Raw genomic sequence first — 11,831 nt, 5'->3', positions numbered from 1 at the left:
TGGGTGTCTCAGTCAATTAAGTGTCTGCCTTCGGCTCAGGTCATGATCCCAGGGTCCTGGGATAGTGCTCTGCATTGGGCTCCCTGCTCAGCGGGGAGTCTGCTTTTCCCCCTCCTCCCTGCTCATGCTCTTTCTTTGGCTATCTCTCTCTCTCTCTCAAATAAATAAATAAAATCTTAAAAAAAAAACTGAAGTTAAATCAAAGCCCTCTGCTGAAAATCCTTCAAAGCTCTCCCTCTCACTCAGAGTAAAACCCAACGTCCTCCGAATGCCCCCAAGGTCCAACATTATCTATCCACCTCCCTCCTACTTCAGCCTCATTCTGTTCAACCACACTGGCATGCCCCTTCCCACCAGAGGACCTCCTTCCCCGTGTCCCCTCGGCCTGGAGAGCTCTTCCCTGAGGCTTGCTCCCTCCCTTCGTCAGCCCCCCCCCCCAGAGTCACCTTCATGCAGAAGCCTTTCTTGACTGACCCAGGATAGCACCTTCCCATCCCTCATTCCTGTCCCTGTCCCTTGTTCTCCTTTTCCTGTAGCACTTCTCACCATCTGACATGCGGTATTCTTCAGTATTGTTTGTCTTCCCACCCGAGTGTCAGTTCCACAAGCGCAGGATTTCAGAGGATTTTGTTCACTGCTGAACTCCCAGCTCCCAACGCAGTGCATGGCACACAGTGCACGCTCTGTACGTGTCTGAGGGGATGAATGACTGAAGGAAGACCTGTGGGAGGACTGGGAGCAGAGGAGTGACGGTCCGCATGTCTTAGAAAGATCCATCTCAAGGAGGCTGAGGCTGAAGCAGGGAGATGGGCGAGAGGTATGTAAGGTCTTGCCACAGAAAAGGACTAGATTCTAGAGACGGTTATAAAAAGAACAGAGATCAAAAGAGCATTTACAGACTGACCGACTGAGATGAGAGCAAGCAATAAAGAGTAAATTCAATCGGACCCAACAAATAGTAAGTATTTGCTATAGGCAAGAGATCACAGGCGGGAGGATGAGGGCATAGATGGGACAGACTGTATGCCAAGGGGGTTAGGGTCAGTGAGTCAAGGGCACGAGAGAAGTTTGTGCTGGGAAAGCAGAAGAGGAAAATATTTGGTTTCCATCAGTGAAGGAAATTCGAGCTGTCATGGAGGAGGGAATATTTAAACTGGGTCTTGAAAAATGGGTAGAATTTCAAAGGCAAAGACTGGAAAAAGGCAGTGATATGATAGGTTTGGGATTTCTTTTTGTACCACCACGTGACTTTGGACGGAGTTGCTAATGACTTGAGAAATAGTTCTTTCTATACTCCGTAAGATAACATTTTAAACAAGAAGACACAGAAGAGCAGAAAGGAAGAGTCAGAATAATTCACCACCCAGATAATTTGATCCAGAACAAGTGACCCATACCAACAAGATTTTAAGAAAACACGGACAAAATCACTTCCCTGTTCAGGAGTGTCACAAAGGGAAGAACAACAAAAAATCACCCAAGCAGGTAACTCTGTTGACTCCTGGACTTGGACCCAAGAGAACAGTTTTCTGCCAGGGTGATATTATTTTACAGGCAAATTAAGATCCTTTGTAAGCAGGATTCCTACATGAGGGCTGACGGTCATGGTGACATGTAGAGCTTGCCTACATTTTTAATAAAACTGTCAGATTAAGCCATGCCTGGCTGCAGTATCTTATTAATACAAATTCTTAACTGTCAATTAGTTAACTGGCTAGTAAAAAGACCCTGGTTTATAAGATTGTTGCTAATGAATATCATGCTTTGTTCTCCAGCAAAACATCAGTTGTGGATATGTAATTAGAAGAAGGGCCCCCTTCTTCCCTCCCCATAGGAAGAACATGTGCAGCTGAATAAAGGAGCTTATTATACCTGTGAGGGGTCAAAGTCTGTGGGTCTGTGGCTTATGGTATTATGACAGATTACAAAACCACTCCGTTATGCTAGTCGATCTGTTTCCAAGCACCTAGCAGGGAGCTGGCCCGGTACTAGCTGTTCTGCAACAAGATTCTCATTGGTTTGCTTCCTAAGGTCTTATGACGGGTCAGCTGTTGTTGACACCACCCGACAGCTCACGAGTCAGAGCCCTTCGGTCTGACTTCTGCCTCTGTCACTGCCAGGCTCTCCTCCGAGAGTCAGCCTGCGCCTCAGGCCGCAACCGGCTCCCAAGAAGAGCTTAAGTGCATTTGAAACCCATGGGTCGCCCCATTATTTGTGCTAATGAAAGAGAAAAGGAAGCAGAACACTTAAACCCCAATGTGTCCTTTGTTTCTGACTCTCCCTCTCTCCTCTCCTCTGTCTCCATCTCCCCTCATCTCTTCTGCTCTTTCCCCAGTTGCTCATCCCCCCCTTTCTCCTGTTGGCATATGCCTTCTTAGAAGACGTGTTTAGAGAGGGCACCCGTCTCCTCTAAAAGCCTTTGTTTTGAAGTTGGTTGTCACACATACCTACAAAACTAGTTCAAACTCAAGAGGTTGAAAGACAATTTAATATTTGCCGGATGCTCCAAGGGGGTTTTAAGGAAACTCAATTTTAGAATAGTAATTACTCTTACAAGTTATCCCCCCTTGTGCTTGTACGTTTTCAGCAGTGCCTTGCCCGTGGCCGGATGGTATGGGCGGGGGGAGGGGGAGTGACTGTCTTCATCCCCACCAACTCCAACCTCCCTGCCTATTTCTGCGCCTGTCCAAACAGCTCAGAGTTTACAAAGGGGAAACTTACTGGGGGATGTGACATGCAAATCATAATATTTATAAGACTTAATGAGCAGGAGTAAAATCACAGTTCTTCCAGGTAAATTATGAAAACCATACACACGGGGGCTGGGAGGAGTGGAACTGCATCCCTGAGGCAGAGGAAGAGTTTGGCTTCACCGGGAAACCAGCACTCGGTGCTGCCCATTCATTGGGGGAAGTCACACCCCTTGGAACATACAGCTACTTTTATTCAATGAATACTTTTTGGCTAACTGTTAAGGACGGAAAATACCAATGTCAAGGCAAGAGATGAGAGGAATCTGGACAGACCGAGGATAAAGGCTCTGCAGTTACAAAAGGGGAAGCGGAAGCTGAGCCCATTATGGGTCTTGCGTCAGTCACATCTGCAATGGATTATTTAGTGTTATTTTTACCCCCTGTCTTCTAGGTGTCCTTAGAACCCCTACAGCCTTCTTTCACGGTTCTATCAGTACAATGCGCCATTGTACTGCACCCTTTTTGTAAAAAGACAGCCTGAGTCTATAAGGTTTTGACCTGGTATGTATAACGATGTTCTTTGACATGAGCAGAGAAGGGAAATTGGGAAGAGATCCAGCGCAGGTGAAAAGTGGAGGAATTGCATCCTGCAATATTTGAAACAAGAGCCTCTGGCGTAGCACAGGGAACATGGGCTCTGGCATTAGAAACACCTGGATTTGATTCATGGCTTTCACTTACTGGTTGTGTGACCTTGAACAAGATACTGAATTTTCCTGAGTCTCAGTGTCATCATAGGTAAAGATGAGTATAATATCATTGGAACTACCTTGGGAGAAAAACTGTAAAAAATGCCCAGGGCAAGGTCTAGCATAATAAGAGCTCAGTAATGGGTAGGTTGCTTTTTTAAAAAATCATTATTGGGGGGCGCCTGAGTGGCTCAGTCGTTAAGCCTCTGCCTTCAGCTCAGGTCATGATCCCAGGGTCCTGGGATCGAGCCCCACATTGGGCTCCCTGCTCAGTGGGAAGCCTGCTTCTCCCTCTCCGGCTCCCCCTGCTTGTGTTCCCTCTCTCACTGTGTCTCTCTCTGTCAAATAAATAAAATCTTTTTAAAAAAAATTAAAAAAATAAAAATTAAAAAATTAAAAAATCATTATTGGTTTTGAAACACTGGACACTTTACTGGAACCTAAAGTGTCCTAGGCTTCAAAAGGTGAAGGATTCAGGAAACATTTCAACATCTTACATCACAGAACAATACTGCTAAGACTGCTTCATGTGCTAATGAAAATCCTGTGGTCTAGGCAATTTACAAACAATAAAGCCCCTTATGTCTTCCCCCTGTTAGACTACAAGATCTTTCAGGAAAGGGATGGAGGCTTCCTCATCTCTGTGTCCCCAGAACCTATCATTAAAAGATATATCACACCTCCCAATACTCCTTGGGCATTTTCTCATTGAGGAATTTAAACTGATATGTGATAGGAAACATTACAAAGGACCATCAGAGTACAGCCCAGGTTTAGGAAAGTTCCAATTAGAAGCAGTTGCCTTAGGCTGATGAGTCTATGTGTCTTACTTCCCACATGGATGTTCTTGGAGGTTTTAATCCTGGCAGGCAATTCTGAATCTGGTTGACATTGTAATTGCACAGTCCATTGCTATTTGAACAATAATCCACAATCCTCCAGCTTGTTTGATTCATTAATTCATATAGTCAACAAATATTCATCAAGCGTCTATAACATGCCAAGTGCTATCTGAGATGCTGGGGATGCTCAGAGTGAACAAGACAAGCAGATTCTCATGGAGCTTACCTTGTTGGGAGAGGGGAATGGCACAGACAACAAACAGTAAAAAATTAAGTCAACAATTTCAGATCATGGTAGGTGCTATGAAGGAAACAAATAGGATGATAGCTGGAGACGGACTGGAGAGAGGTGGTGCCTCCTTCACGTTAAGTGCTTCAGAAAGGCTTCCCCTTGGGATGAGGAGCCAGTCCCGAGAAGGGAGAGCATTCCAGGTCAAGGGAACAGGTAAGGGCAGGGGCAGGGCCTCCAAGCAGAGAAGAGCAGGTGGAATTCAAGGAGTAGAATGGAAAATAGCTGGGCTGGAGCATGGTGAATGAGAGGACAGTGGTCAGCGAGGAGCCTAGGAGAAGCAGATGAGGTCAAGTCATGAGGGCCATGCAGGCTAAACAAAGCGAGGGGATTAGGTTGACCACATGGTTCTCAGGATTCTCTCGTAGAATGTTTGGTGGATACTTCCATTTGTATACACGCCGCCTCTTCTGCAGGGTACTAAGAGGGCGCGATGTGGATCTCTAAAAACCCCATTATACTATGAACAATTACTCTTAAGTCAGTCTCTGTCAACCCTTTGAGCCACAGGTCCTATGGCTGAATTGGAAGCAGCCCTCCCAAGAATATTTCTATTGAGTATAATCTATTTGATATTTCATTTTTGTGTCAACTTTAATTTTTGTAGCATACCTCAACAAGGAGACACTTGACACTTTCAAATACCTGAGAATGTAGAAGAAGAAAAACAGTGAACCAAATCTGTGAAAAGAAAGTAAAGAAACAAGTACGGCATGCGAGAGAGTTCTAAGCCTCTTGAATTAATTCATCCAGGGCTGAGGGTGCCCACTGCTCAATAGAGTGTTATTAGGAGGACATTATCAGAGCTTTGCACTTAAAAAATACTAGGCAACTAATTAGTTAACTGGAGAAACAAGTCAGAAATCTAAAGATAAATTCATATTAAAAGTATTTTTATTTTCTATTTTAATTGGGATTTCTCTTTTATTCTTTTACATGGGTTTAGCTCTTTAACTCAGAAAACTTATATTTTTGAAAGCACAAATGCATATGTGACATTGTTATTGGTTTTTGTCCAAATAAAAGAAAGAGAAGTTTTTTTTTCTGCAAGCACTGGCATCTTCTTTCTCCTCGTTATTCTCTGAGAGAGGCAAGGCAGCATTACACAGGAGGAAGAATTTAGGGCCATGGGTCAAAGACTTGCTTTCCAACTGCTATGGGCAAACCATTTCAACTCTCTGAGCCTCAGTCTTCTCCACAGGGGATATTAAACCAGATACTGGGAAGTCTCCTGACCTTCTAGCTCTAAGAGTCTATGATTTCAGAAAGCAAGATGTTTCTGAGAAAGGATGAAGGAAATAAGTTAAAAGATGAGGGAAGCAAGCAGAGACAGACTGTAAGAAAAACAAAGTTAAGGTTTGAAAAACAAGAGTCTGGATATGTACTGTAGTCAACCTGCTCCTAGTTAAACATCAGCAATGCTAAGTTAACTTTCCTGGGCTTTTTCTCTTTTCTCCTATGCCTCTGCTGGGATAAGAGCAAATGGGCACTACAGTACATTCGAGAAAGGCAGGAGCAGGACCGGGATGATCATTAGCATAATTAGTCCACATGCCATCCAGATGTGAAGGGAGCTTTCCCCCTTCACATGACAACTTGACCCTGAAGTCTAAAAGGTTAAAAGGGATCTTTACTCTCTGTGGGCTGCTCCCAATAATCTTAATTCAAAAGTATACCAGCTGTTTAATTTATCCAGAATCATCTCTTAAACACCTAGCAATATGCTTCATCAAGCATTTCAACATGATGACAAAGCACCGAAGATACTCCGATAGGTAAAGCTTAGAAAAATTTCTTGGTTCTAAATCAAGTCTTATATTTTTCTGTCTAAACTGATTAGGATTCATTTCAGGTCAAGTTACCCTTCAAAATATATCTCTGGGCTTTTCTTAAGTATCTAGAGAGGAGACCTAGAGAAAGAATATTCTTGTCGAGCATACTAAATAGAATTCACAACCTCATCTACAGCCTCATTTCCCATGGCTGGGAAGATCGTGTCACTTAGATTCACTCATCTCTCCAACAAACCAAGCCCTGAACTCTTGTGGGAGGAGGCAGGTGAGTGAACAGCAATTATAGCGCTTGGTGAAGGGGGAGTGGTACAAGGTGCTGAAGGAACACATCGGAAGACGTCGCAAGTGACCTATGAGGGTGGCTTGGACCAGGATGGTGGCAGTGGAAAGGGAGAGAAGTAGATAGACTTGAGATACATGTTGGAGGAAAAACTGACAAGAAAGGGTAATGCACTCCATAAGAAACATAGAAGAAAGGGTGTGTTTCTAGTTTGAGTAAGTGTGTGAGCATTGACACCTGTTTACTGAGATGGAAAATCAGGAATTCAGTTTTGGACATGCTGTCTGATAAGCTGTAACTCCTAAATTGAGCTATAACTCCTCCAAGGGATATGTGCATTTTAAAGAAGAAAACTCTCAAGAATCAAAAAGGGCGAAGCTAGCTAGAGAGGTAGATTGGTGCGCAGTTGGGTTGTCATTTTTGTTTTTTGGGTTTTTTTGTTGTTGTTGCATTTATTTTTCATCGAAATATAATTAGCATATATATAACATTTTAGTTTCCCAGGTGTGCAACATGATTCAATATTTGTATTATTGTGAAATTTACCACAATAAATCTAGTTAACATCTGTCACCACACAGTTACAAAATTATTTTTCTTGTAATGACAACTTTTAAGATCTACTCTTAGCACCTTCCGAACATACAATGCCATATTATCAACTATAATCATCATGCTGTACATTACATCCCCAGGACTTATTTATGGATTGTCATTTTCTTTTTAAAGATTTTTTATTTATGTATTTGACAGAGACACAGCGAGAGAGGGAACACAAGCAGGGGGAGCGGGAGAGGGGGAAGCAGGCTTCCCACTGAGCAGGGAGCCCGACGTGGGGCTCAATCCCAGGACCCTGGGATCATGACCTGAGCCGAAGGCAGAGGCTTAACGACTGAGCCACCCAGGCACCCCTGGATTGTCATTTTTGAACCAAGAATTACCTACCCTGCCTATGGATAAGGCTAGTTGGGGCATAATGACCACATTTTATGGAGATGAGCACAGGATCCAGGAGAAAGGGTCCTTAAAAATTTTTTTTTCTTTTGGTTCTGGTGCTGGGAACATGAGATTTGGTAGAGAACATCCCCTGAGTTGCTCCTGAGTACATCTTAACCCAAAAGGCTATGTCACCCACAATGGCTGTGAGAAAGTGACCCACCACTCCCTTCCCAAAGCACCACCTCACCTCCTGCCCCCAAACCCATCCACCTTGAGGCAGGGAACAGCTCAAGCTTCCAAACAGCTGCCAGTCTCTGTCTCTGGAAGAGGAGCTCAATTCATCTCAAAACCAGGGAGAAGAAAGAGAAGCTGGGATTGGTAGAATTTCATATTCACAAAGGAGAACAAGGAAGAGAAAGAGACTACACTGCCTGTCTGAAGCCAGGTTTTCTAATCCGATTCTCAGAAACCTCGCTCTCCTCCAAAGTTATCCAAGCTCAGTGGTTCCAAACCCATCCTGAGGAGCACCTTGCAAAAAATCACCATCTTCACTGCAAAAGAATTTGGACATAAAAAATTCTTCGTCATTTTTTTTTCTGCACATATGAATACCCACCATTCACTTAGCATTCAAAAATTTTGAGTGGGGCTCCTGGCTGTCTCAGTTGGCAGACCACGTGGCTCTTGATCTTGGGGTCTTGAGTATGAGCCCCACGTAGGGCATAGAGATTACTCAAACAAACAAACAAACAAATAAAATGACTTGAAACATTTTTAAACAAATGAAAGCTTTGAGTTACACCACCAGTTCTGAAGAAGCTTTTTATTGGCCTCCACTTATTTTACTGAAGTTAGAATATGCAGCCACCAAGTAAACTTGGTTATGGTTATATTATCTGTAAGATCAGTTAATCTAGAGGGAAATCATCATGCTTTTATAGTCAACTGTGCTTTTCATATAAAATTAAAACAGCCAAAGAAACAATAACCACCCTATTGAAAAGGCTATACAATTTTAAATCTTAAATAAAATGCAATTGCCTATTTTCAGTTAAGGTCCAGTCTCCATTATCTTTAAGTTAGTCATCCCTGACCTTCTCACCTGGGAGCTGCCTAGTTCCTGGCCTGGGCACTACATCACCTCACCGGTACTGTCATTAGATCAGAAACTCTGTGAGGTCGGGCCCATGTCCGTCTGGGTCCCTGCTGGAGCCCCAGTACCTGGCATGCTGCCTGCCTCTCTTAGGGAACCAGAAATATCTCTTCAGTGAGTGAATGAGCGGGCACAATCCAGCACCAGGCCTCTAGGATAAACTGAACCTGGTTGGATTGTTTCTGAAGTGCTGGAAGGAGCTAGAATTTAAGAGGTAAATGTGAATCAAAGCAGAGGGAAGGGAGCCAACACCAGAGGAGTATCAAATGTACTTTGTTCTGGCTTTCCCCGGAGGGATCTTTATGAGGCCAAAAATAAGAGATAAAAGGAAAGTTCAGGCCGGGGAGATCAGGAATTTCTCAGAAACTCGGGTTGCGAACAGGGCAAAAAACAAAGCAGGGGTCCCAGACGTCCTTCCTTGTTGGTGCTGGTCGGTCATGTGACATGCGGGCAGGTTCCCCAGCTTAGCCCTTTAGTGACCACCACAAACAGAAAAATGTGACAAAACCGCTTTGGGAAAGAACACAAGGTTAGAAACACAACTTAGAAAAATAGAGCTTTAAAAAATACTTTTAAAATAAAACTTAACCACAAAAAACTGAGATATAATGTGGTTTCATCATATATCTGAAAAGTAGAATTACTCATTATTTTCATAATTCCTCAGAGTGCCATTTTATAATTTGCCTGAGGATTTGACTTTATGTTCTAGTGGCCCCAAAGGTGGCAATATGTGCTTATGAAAGCCTCACTGGAGTGTGCCGGCTACTGCCTTCTTTCCACACAGTTTCTCATGAAAACTAGATTGCACCCCAGGTCGGCGGTATCACTGAATCACTTGTGCTTCCTGGAGGCTTTTATCATCAGAATTTACCTTTTCCTTCTCTTCGCAATACCGATTTTTTTCCTTAGCCAATGCCTAGAAAATATGCTCTGAAAGAAAACTAAAAATTGTAGCATTTTTCCTTCTTAAAAGGTTGACAGTAGATTAGCAATGTACTTATTCTTCATTTCACCCCAGATGTTTTCTCACAAGTTTCCTGCACCTCTCTTACTTCCTTTTAACAGAAAATTTGTGAATAATATGAGAGAAACACAACTAACAGTGGAACGGGCCTTGTCATGGTCTTTTAAGAAGTGTTTATCTGCTGGGGCTCCTGGGTAGCACAGTGGGTTAAGCGTCTGACTCTTGGTTTCTGCTCAGGGCCGTGAGATCGAGCCCTGTATCTGGCTCTATGCTTCACACCGAGTCTGCTTAAGAGTCTCTCTCCTTCTCCCTCTGCCCCTTCCTGCCCCCCCGCCCCCCGCTAGCATTCGCTCACTCGCTCACTCTCTCTCAAATAATCTTAAAAAAAAAAAAAAGTGTCTGCTACCGCAGTTTGAAACAAACTTTTGGTTCTTATTGATAAAATACTCATGGATTTTCAAAAAATAAATGACTACACTAGTCCCAAATAAGAAATATATGTTAATCACTGAAACAGCTTCTTATTGACCATCATCTACTTCTGCACTCTGACAGCTGCTCTTCCTCCCCATGGCGTGAAGGAATTCCGCAATGAAGGCTGAGACTGTCCTTAATGGAGACTGGACCTTAATTGAAAATAGGCAATTGCATTTTATTTAAGATTTAAAAGCTAAAGGCTAGCTAGAGAGGTTAGCTAGAGAAGACACTGGGCCTGCAAGATGCCCCCGCCGACCAGCAGATCGCCTTCTTGCAAAACAGCAGAAGTGAGGGCTCCTGAGTTCTGAGAGCTGCCCTTGATCCTGTGGGGCTTTTCCCTCGAATTGCCCAAAAGAGACCATTTTTTATAAAAGTCTGAGTGATGGCTGGATTACAGAGCTGTTGTAGCTCAGAGATGGAGTCGGCTTGCTTCAAGATTCATTCTCCATCCCTCCCTGCCCTGCTCTGTGCCCAAGGAGACTGACGCCCTCAGATGAGAGGGTGGGAGGATAGAGCGATCGGGCCTTATTCTCTGCCCTTCCTGCTTCGGAGCTGTGTCTCTGTTGGTAGCTGTGAAGTCCCACACCTATGGCTCCCCTCTGGTGGCCCATCTTTCATGCTCTAGCTCTCACCAGGCTCCAATACCAATTTTCCTCCCCTTGGCCCCTTCAGCCCTAGGGGAAATAACAGCTTCCTGCCGGTGTCAGACTCAAACTCCCTCATTCATTTTCTCAACCCTGCCTGCACCTCTTGAGGTAGCCCCTTTGTTCCATTCTTTTCATCCAACTTGTCTGGGGTGAATTCTGTTTCCTGTGGGGAGCCTGACTGCCACTCATTTGCAAAATGAAGCTGTTAAAGAGATCTTGAGGTAGTAAAACATATTTTCTTCACAACTTCAGAATACTGCTTAGGAATATGGGTTTTGAAGTCATGCAGATCCGTTCTTATTGTGTGATTCTACGTATGCTTCACCTTTCTAAATATCAGTTTTCTTATCCGGAAAATGGAGCTAAAAACAGTATTAAACACATCAGATTGTCGTTAGGATTAAATGACATAATGTTTTAAAATACTTTGCACAGTGCTTAAAACATCAAAGACTGTCAATAAGTTGGAGCTCTTCTTTTTATTATTAAGTGTATTTCCATTTTCAAACTGAGAATGCATCTTTATCCCTCTATTAATTGTTTAGTGTTTCTTATTCATGAAATGAAAACCAAACACATTATAGAACATTTTTATTATTTTACCAAATCGGACATTGGATGCTCAAGGGATTTGTACTGGTAGATTAAGGACCAAAGCAGAGAAAGAAAGGAGTTGAAAGCCTTGCCCTTGGTCACTTTTAGGAAGTAGCATTGTTCCTACCAAGTCCCCCAAAACAGATACCTACATTTTCACTCTTTTCACACCAGGCTACCACACATTCACCCCATCCTGGGTGAGCAATATAACACATTATCTTGTCCCTTAGTGCAAAACAGAATTTCCTCTTTTCGTCTGTTCACCTGAAATGTACTGAATCAGCTGGTGTTGGTTTAACTGTGAATGACCCCAAACTCAAAATAATAGTAGTCTAAGCAAGACGAAAGTTTATTCTTCCTTCACATACAAACTGAGTGGGCAGTCCTGAGTAGGTAGGGGGCTCC

Source organism: Halichoerus grypus, chromosome 9 (assembly GCF_964656455.1).
Source record: "Halichoerus grypus chromosome 9, mHalGry1.hap1.1, whole genome shotgun sequence".
In the NCBI taxonomy this organism is placed as follows: Eukaryota; Metazoa; Chordata; class Mammalia; order Carnivora; family Phocidae; genus Halichoerus; species Halichoerus grypus.
The sequence above is the reverse complement of the archived record's forward strand: the minus strand, read 5'-3'. Positions refer to the sequence as shown.